Source organism: Heteronotia binoei, chromosome 3 (assembly GCF_032191835.1).
Source record: "Heteronotia binoei isolate CCM8104 ecotype False Entrance Well chromosome 3, APGP_CSIRO_Hbin_v1, whole genome shotgun sequence".
Lineage (NCBI taxonomy): Eukaryota > Metazoa > Chordata > Lepidosauria > Squamata > Gekkonidae > Heteronotia > Heteronotia binoei.
Genome location: NC_083225.1, coordinates 131,876,162 through 131,885,809, shown reverse-complemented (window position 1 = coordinate 131,885,809; position 9,648 = coordinate 131,876,162).

Genomic DNA, 9,648 nt, shown 5'->3' with positions numbered 1-9,648 from the left:
ACTACCTACTTAGAGGACCAGGGCTCCCTCTTTCCTTTCCCAATGTTGCTCCCAGGTCTCCCACCACTCAGCATCTGGTTACCACTGGGAGATCTTACTGCCCTTGTTCACCACTGGGGGACTGACTGCCTCTCCCTTTCTCGAGGTGCTTGTTTTAAAATAGTTTGTCCAAAACAGTGGGAGTGTATGTGGTACAGAGAACAACTACCAGCTTTCAAAGTTATAAAACATTTATTAAAAAGAAAATGCCACTCACATTTATTAAAAAGAAAATATCACTCAGCACAGCAACAGATTTAGTGAGGGATCCAAAAGAAAAGTGTAAAAATGCAGTTCTTTTGTATGTGTCCTAGATGATGTCATTCTAAGGCAAGCTCCTTAACTTAAAAGTTACACTGGTTCTAAAAGGTTCCCATTAGCTTGGAGTCTTTATTCCAGCCTACAGTTTCCCATGTGGCAATGGCCACCTTCAGCAGGAGCTCAAGTAGAACAGCTTTTTCCTCCTAGGTGGAGTCAGCACCAAAGACTCCCTCTTCCTGAGGCCAAAGAGTTTTATCGCCTTTGTTTGCATACTACTTGGGCAAGGCATGTCAGGTCAGGTCAAAGACGTTTCCAAGAAAAGACTTCTCTAAATTTTTCAGCCTCCAAAACCCTGTTTCCTACTTGATGTCACCTTATTTGGAGAGTGATGGAGTTTGACCATCCCATTGTCGCTTGCCAGAGAGCTATTAGCATTTGTAAATGGTGCCTGAGATGAAGATCAATTGAATTGACTTCCCTTCTTGCCTGTTCTCTGCCATGAGAGAGAGAACTTTTTAAAAACTAAGGGTGCTGGTTTTGTTTAGTCCAAACCTCCAAAGAAAAATGCATTTCCCCATATAGAGAAATCAGAAAAATCTGACTAAGTAGCAGTATTGTTTATTAAAAAAAATCAATACAATAATATATTGTCAAGGATTAGGTGGTTAGAAATAAGGCATAAATTGACCTGCCAGAGAATTTGAGACAATTAGAATAATTAAGGAAGGGATTAGATTTAAAAAACTTTTATCAAGCAGTGCATGGACTAAATCTTACCAGATTGTTTTGTTCTAGGTAAAGATAAAACCAATAAACAGTTATGTATGTATATGCTCTATGTGGGAGACAAACACAGGAGGCATTTATAGTAACTCCATTACCTGAGCCTGCTTCGGCAGGGAGGGCGGGAGATAAATCAAATAAATTAAATAAATAAATTGGCAGACATTTAAGCAAGGTTACACCTTTCTAAATCCAAAGTCAATGAGGCTTAGAAGAGTGCAACACTGCTTAGAATGTCACCTATAGGATAATTGCCTACATAAGAAGATGCAGCTACATTAGTGCTGTGCTACTGAACTATAAAAAACATAGGCTGTTTCTACACTCAGGGTTGATTTTGATTTTATGAGCATTGAGTCTGCCTGTAGAAAACTCCTGTTCAAAAGTACTCTTGTAAAGTGAGGAGCAATTTCAGAGTGAAGCCGCTTTTGGTGCAATTCAAGAAAATGAGTGTAGACAACTTAAGATAATGTAAAGCAAGACAGAAGTGATGGTGGTATGCAATGTAGATGAACATTTTAAATGTTCACCAAGAGAGGATCTTTTGTCAAGTGTAGAAACAGCCATAGTTGATTAATTGGTTTACAGAATTGACTAATTGGTTAGATCTGCATATGAGTAAAACACTAGTTCTGAAGATATATACATTAAAAATTATGATTTGCTGTGGCAGCATATTTTCAAACACCCCGGTACCACCTCTTTAATCAATCAAATAGATGTTTTAGCTGTAACTCAAACTGATGATCCTTAAAAACATACATGCTTTCAAGCTTACATGGAAGGTTGTTTCTGGTTGCTGATCACTAGCAGCACTAGAAGCATGTATTTGCACCTGCCTCCCAAACTTGCTTACAGTAATAACAGATAATGCAAATATCACTTATAGTGTGGGTAAAAAGGAGTTTAGGGAGGGGATTCTCAGTGAGGCATGATGGAAGGTTCCTAGCTGCTGTCTCCCTGTCCTCAAAAGGTCTCCATGACTGGTAACAGAGAGGAGGAGAGCACTCAGCTGGAACGAGATCTGGAAGGATGCCTGGGCACCACTGAATCTCCCTGTAATGCTCTAGTCTCTGAGCCATAGGGCAGAGGGACACCAAACTATGCTTATTATAGAGCTCCCTATAGAGCTGCCAACATTTGCTGCTTTTTGAAAGGAACTGCTGCTAGTACACATACACAGAAAGCAAGGGCTCCATGCTTTATCTCATTCTCTTTGCATATATGTTAACAGGATGGCAAGATGAACTCATTCAGTAATGGAAAGGATTCCATTTTAGCATAGACAGATCCATAAACCTCTTCCTCCCACTGCAGATGTTCTTCTGTTCTGACCCCTGTTCCCAAAAAAGCTTATTTCTAATTAATAGGAGAAAGTCAGGCCAGGAGAACTGGATGACAACATGGGTTGGAGAAATAATTGGATGGCAACCAGGTGGAGAATTGGATGGCAACCAGGTGGAGAAATAACAAGAGCTTTTGCAGGTAGGGGTGTTGGGGTCCTCTGAATCTTCCTGTGCATACTTTCTCCACTGCAATGTACCTCCTGGGACCAGTTTACATTTCCTGTCCCTTTTGGTTAGCTGTTCATGGCCTCAACACTGGGGAGGCTAAGGCTATAACTGATTCTTTCTCTTCCTGTCACATGGGTATGATGTTATATAACTCAATACCATGTGGATATGATGTCACATGACTGTGCTTGCAGCTCATTAGATCCTATATTACTGTTTCAGGGAGAGGGATTAACGGTGGGTCCACGGAGCCCCGTGGCGCAGAGTGGTAAAGCTGCAGTACTGCGGTCTGAACTCTCTGCTCACAACCTGAGTTCGATTCCAGCAGAAGCTGGATTCAGGTAGCCGGCTCAAGGTTGCCTCAGCCTTCCATCCCTCCGAGGTCGGTAAAATGAGTACCCAGCTTGCTGGGGATGGGGGGGAATGTAGATGACTGGGGAAGGCAATGGCAATGTTAGACTCTGTTCATTGATACTATTTCTGAATGCTGATTTCTGTATGCTGATTACTAACCAGATTGATTAATAAATATAGATGCCCACTAACCTGTAATAGTAAAATAGTGGAGGGGGGGCCAAGTAGGGAATAGCCAAGGAGTAGCTTCCCAAGAATATCAAAGGTTGTTAGGCAGTCTTTGAAGTAGAGAATGCCTGGCAGATTCTCACCTCCCCCCTAGAGGCAGCAAGGACATTGCCACCGGGAAATGCAACCACCAACTGTAGAAGATAAGGGGAGCCATGTGAAAAGTCTCACATGCAAAAAGCAGCCTTTGTTTTGGGAATTGGGGGTTAGTTACCATTGCTTTGATGTATAATGTTAAATACCAATGACTCGAACTGCTTGCCATCAGTTCCAATGTCTTTCATGCTGAAGTAACTTTGGAGAATACAATAAATGCAACTTTGTTTCAAATAACGAGTCTGCTCATTTGGAAACTTCAATGAACCTTCGCTGACAGGCAAACCACCCCGTAAAAAAATCTGCTGTGAAAAAGTCGTGATGCAATGTCACCCCAGAGTCAAAAATGACTGGTGCTTGCACAGGGGACCTTTCCTTTTCCCTGTCCTGGAAGCTTTGAAGATCACTGCTTCAATGGTCTTTCTGATAAGTGGAGGAGGTAGAGAAACTCTTTGTTTCAGCTATGGCTGCCAACATGGAGGTAGCATGTGGAGATCTCCCAGAATTCCCATTGATCTCAGAGATCAGGTCCCCTGGAGAAAATGGCTGCTTTGGAGGGTGAACTGTAGGCATTATACTCCACTGTGGTCCCTTCCCCAAACTGGACCCTCCCCAGGCTCTACCTCCAAATCTCCAAGAATTTCTCAACTTGGAGTTGGCAACTCTAGCTTGAGCTGATGTTGGAAGAATGAGGGAAGGATTTCCTGATGGCGTGATAGTTTAACTGCATCGCCAGTGTACTCTTTAAGCATGCACTGCAATATGAACTGCATCATGCATATTAAAACTCTTAAAACCTGGGGGGTGAACATGTGAACTGCTTTCAAGTCACAGGGTGACTAGTCAGGAAAAATCATGTTTGAATCTCCAAGTCCCATTGTGACAAAATAAACCTATAAAGGATACTGTTAATGGCATTCTTTAAAAATGCATGCGTTGAATATTTTAAAAATAATGCATGTTTACAAACTACAGCATACATGGCTTAATGGGACTGTGTATAGATGGCATGTAATACTGAAAGTGCCTCTTATTCCCTTTGTCTTTCTCTGTCTTCTCTTCCACATCCAGAGTATTCCTTTCTGCACATTCAATATTTTAGTACAATACATGTGCAGTACACTGTGAATTTTCCATCCGTCTTCCCTCGAGGTTCCACTTCTGCTGCAATAATTTCTCAATGGATGTGCTCTGGTTTTTGTCTATAAAACAATTCCCACTCTCCCCAGATACAGCACATCCATTGTTGTTGTGAGATTCAGACCTTAGAAATCCATGCGAGAATTTCCATGTTTTTCTTCTTTTAATAGCAGCTGGGGTGTGGGGAACATTGTAGAAATTGTTTTTCTGTGCAGTGCTTTCTTTAATATAAATCCCACACTCTAAGGTGTTCAATACAGAAAAGAAACAGAGCAGTAACTGCAGGGGTCTTACAGTGTCAACATGGCAAGGATAGCAGCTCATCCCCTGCTACTGCGATCCCGGTACAATGGCAGAGACCCTCTGTCTGCTTTTAAAGGAACTTGGATCCAGACTAAGGGTGGTGTCATTTCTGCCCTTTCCTCTTCTTGCTGTAGAACCTTCGTCTGCCTCTTACACTTTTCCAGAGGGCCTCTGTCCCCCAGGAGAAGTGTCAGTGGCAGGGCCAGATCTAGGGGGGGCAGAGGGGGGTGCTTGCCTTGGGCGCTGATGGAGGGGCAGCCCCAAATTGGGTATGGAGTCCATTGTATTCTATGGGACCATAAGATAGAATGGCCCATAAGGGGGTGTCATATTTTAATTTCCCCCCCCCCTCAAAAAACATGTAGATCCGGTCCTGGTTAGTGGACTCCAGCAGGAGGGGCAAGGGAAGAATATTCATTGTGTTCCATTTATAGGTGCCTTGTTTGCGTGGGAAAGGTCCAATCTGTTTTTAAATATAGAGGATCCAGTGACGGGTCTGCAATGTCTTGCTTAGTTTGACCCTGATTGTCATTGTGAGATTTGGTTGAATACAAATAATTGTCACTGCCATCATCAGGATATCAGAATATCAGGAGTATGGTTTATGAAGGAACTACTTCATTTTTTGTATTTGTGTTGTAGTTTGCATCAGAAGAGGAACAGATGCAAGTAGGTCATTTAACTAATGGTTTCAGAAAATGCTTGTAATAGGCAAGTTCTAGTAAAAAATAAATAGTCCCCTGGATTTCAATCAAAAAGATGTAAACATAGATAATTTTGCAAATGAAATTATTGAAATCTGGCAAATAATGCCTATTATTTGCATTTCAGTGCTTTGAGTCATGAAAGTAAATCCTCAGTTTGAACTGACAGAGACAGAAGAAAAGGTAGAATGTGTGCCCACAATTTTTTCCTCATTTTGGTGGGGAGTGGCTGGTTAGAGACAGAAGTTAGCAACATGATTACTTAATATGCCAACTGGATACCTTTCTCATAATGCATACTCATAATGAATACTCTATTGATAGCAATTGCTTAGTTAGTGGTAGATTTTCAGGTGAACTTGGTCCTGTCAAACATCCTCATCCAAACCCAGGCTAAGCACTTTTGTTTGGGGAGGGCAGCTGCAAAACAAAGTTGCAAAAATATTAGTGTGCAGGGCTCTTTTTTTGTAAAAAAAAGAAGAAAACAAGCCCAGCGGGAACTTATTTGCATATTAGGCCACACACACACCCCGATGCAACCACTGTTTCACACAGAGCTTTTTTGCCAACAAGTCTAGCAGGAACTCATTTGCATACTAGGCCACACCCCCTTATACCAAGCCAGATGGAACTGAGTGCGTTCCTGCTAAAAAAAAGCCCTGCTAGTGTGAGATGGCTCCCACTCAGAAGCTGCCACCAGTCCTTTAAGTCTATCCCTACAGATCAGGAGCAAAAGGACAAGTCTCCTGGCCTCTCAGGGGATTAACAAAAAAGAGAACCCTGCAAGGTGGCCCTGCAGACAAAGTTTCCAAACACAGATCAGTTACCCAGTAGGTGATCATTGGATCAGGATTCTAGAATTAGATTTGAGGTCAGTGAAGGCAAAAACCATGACAAAGTAAGTATATAATTATTTTTATTAAGGTTCAAAAATAGTTAAAAGACAAAACTGTGAGGGAAAATAAAAACCCTGAAGCTGACGTCCTGCTGTATCCACGGAATTAATTTTACAAAACAATCCAGTGCAGTTCTGACTGCAGGCACTAGAAGGCAGAGCATGATAAAAAGCACCAGAGTGTGCTGACTGGGCCTTTCAGCAAAATTTGCTAGAAGACTGAGGGAAACCTTTTGCTGATCAGGTGGCTCTAAACCCCTCAGCCAAGACAGCATTGGAGCAAGGCAAGACTAGTGAGGACAAGGTACAAGCAATGCCAGGATGCAGCCTCCTAACAAGCTCTATGGTTTCCTTTAGTTCCACCCAGCTCCTGCAAAGCCTGATCTTGCAAAGAGGCAGCCCTGTTAGTGTGTGATAGCAAAAACAAAGTGAAACAACACTTTTGCTGTCTTTCCCTACATTTTTTTCTGCTGGAACCCTGTTATGCTGGGGCTTGTCACCTAATGCTTTGCTGTAGTGTCTCCTAAGTAGGCATGCCTGGACTTGTTCTCTGGGAGCCTTAGAGGAGTTTGGAGTTCCTGAACAACAGACCATCAGGATTCTGGAATATGCCTGCTGACTGGGCATGCAGTTGCTGGCAGCCAATAGGGAGCAGGACAGCAGTTCAAACCCTCCAATAGTTTGGGGAGTGGGAGTTTAAGTATATATAACCAGGCTGAGGCCTGTCTATGCTTGTTAGCAGAAATCAGTAATAAACAGAACTGATAACTATGCCAGGCATCCCTCTTCCAATCAAACCCAGTATTTAACAAGCCCACAGGAGTGGAGCTCTGCCTGGGCTGACCAGGGCTCTGGCTGGCCTGACCCGGTGTGCAACAGCCATGTGCTTCTAGGCCAGGCAGTGTGGCCAAATATGCAAATAAGTTCTTGCTGGGCTTTTCCTCGCTGTTAATAGTAGTGTAGGAGCAAAGCTTTGTTAATATTATGAACAGAAGGTGCATGTGAGGCAAATAGGGTTGCCAAGTCCAATTCAAGAAATATCTGGGGACTTTGGGGGTGGAGCCAGGAGACATTAGGGGCGGATCCAGGAGCAAGGGTGTGACAAGCATAAATGAACTCCAAGGGAGCTCTGGCCATCACATTTAAAGGGACAGCACACCTTTTCAATTCCTTCCTTCCATAGGAAATAATGAAGGATAGGGGCACCTTTTGGGGCTCATAGAATTGGACCCCCTGGTCCAATCGTTTTGAAACTTGGGGGGTATTTTGGGGAGAGGCACTAGATGCTATACTGACAATTTGGTGCATCTACCCTAAAAAACAGCTCCCCCAGAGCCCCAGATACTCGCAGATCAATTCTCCATGATTTTCTTTCGGAATAAATTTCCCTAGGGAATAACAGAGTTCCCAGCAGACATTTGCCTCCCCTCCCCCCGCTTTCTGATGACCCTGAAGTGGGGGGAGGGCCTCCAAACCGGGGGATCTCCTGCCCCCACCTGGGGATTGGCAACCCTAGAGGCAAAGGATTTCTGCTTCCTCCTAAGGGTTACTGTGAATAGTAACGGGCCTATTCTGGCTTTCAGATGCCAGTGACTGGGCCTTCCTACCTATGCATTATTGTTGTCAAGGCCAGAGTCAAGAGTGTGGTAATTAGCTCTTCATGGGAAGTCCACTGGATGGGAGAAAGGAAGCAGGAGCGGTGGTATAATCTTCTAATGAGAATTTACTAGGCTTCCCAGCCCCCCCGCCCTGCTGGGGTACCCCTGGATTAGCAGCCTCCTCCCCTGCTCTCCAAAAATCTGGAAGGGGTGGGAGGGTGGGGGGGGGGAAACGGCGTCGTGTCTCTTTCCCTGCCTGCCTCCCTCCCTCCCTCGCAGGCTTTAGGCTTCTCCCTTCCTCCAGGTCACAAAGTAGGGTTGCCAAGTCCAGTTCCAGAAATATCTGGGGACTTTGGGGGTGGAGCCAGGAGACTTTGGGGGTGGAGCCAGGATACATTGGGGTGGAGCTAGGAGCAAGGGTGTGACAAGCACCATTGAACTCCAAAGGGAGTTCTGTCCATCACAATTAAAGGGACCACACAGTAGTCCAATGAGATGGTATTGTTTCTGAATGCTCCTCCTTGCACAGAAAAAGGGACTTTCTGCAAACACAATACCAGCAGCCCAGGGAGAAGAGACTGAAACCCTCCAGTCCAGATTTTTGTGTGTGTAAAGAACCCCCTCCACTTTTTGTCTAGGCTGTCATCCCCCAACTGCTATCATGCACTTGTTCTCTGAGGTGGTACAGCCCTTCCCACAAGGCACCTGAGGACTCTACCACACACACTGGGTCAGGGGTGGCCAAACTTGTTTAATGCAAGAGCCACATAGAATAAACATCAGATGTTTGGGAGCTGCAAGCCATGAACGTAAGATGTCTGAGAGCTGCAAGACAAGGAAGGGATGCAAATAGATGGAGGGGGAGGGAGGTGGAAAGAAAGTAACTTTAGTTTTAATGAGGCTGTGGGGGCTTCGAGAGTCACACAATATGTGTGAAAGAGCCACATGGGGCTCCTGAGCCACAGTTTGGCCACCCCTGCACTGGGTCAACCCAAGGAAGGTCGCTCACCAGCTGCTTAAGGTCCTCCTGAAGGCGGGCCGGCCTGCTCGCGGTACCGCTGCTGCTCGAACTCATAGCAGGTGGTCTTGGCCACCACCACCACCCGAGAGGGGCGGAACCCCCTGCCGGCGGCTTTCGAGGGGAGCTCGGAGGAAGCATCCGCGCTGAGGTGCCGTGGCTTCCTCAGCGGCGGCTCTCCCTGCGCCGCCCTCCGCTCCCTGTTCAAATCCTCGCGGCGGTGCCAGCAGCATCATCACCATCAACGGCGCTTCACCTTAACGTCTAAGCTTCTCCTCCTCGCCTCCGCCGGACGGTGAAGCACCGTTGATGGTGATGATGCTGTTGGCGCCGCTGCGAGGATTTGAACAGGGAGTGGAGGGCGGCGCAGGGAGAGCCATCGCTAAGGAAGCCAGGGAGGCAGGTCATAGCCCCAGGGGCTTCAGAACGTCCTGTGGGCGCCGCCGCCGCCACAGACCAAGGCCAGACAGTCGCGAGCCGGCCGGCTGGCCTTCCCTCAGCCTGCACCTCAACTGCACGGCACACGCTCTCGAACGGAGCCACTGTACATGCAGCAGAAACCTGCGCATGCCGCTTGACACACGCACGCACACCTCTTTCTCTTTTTGCCTTCTGCAAATTCAGATTCGCGGCTCACCACGGACCCACGCTCCTTGGCGCCGTTTCCCCCCTCTCCCCCCGCTTCGGTTTTTTTGGGGAGCGGGGGAAGAGGCTG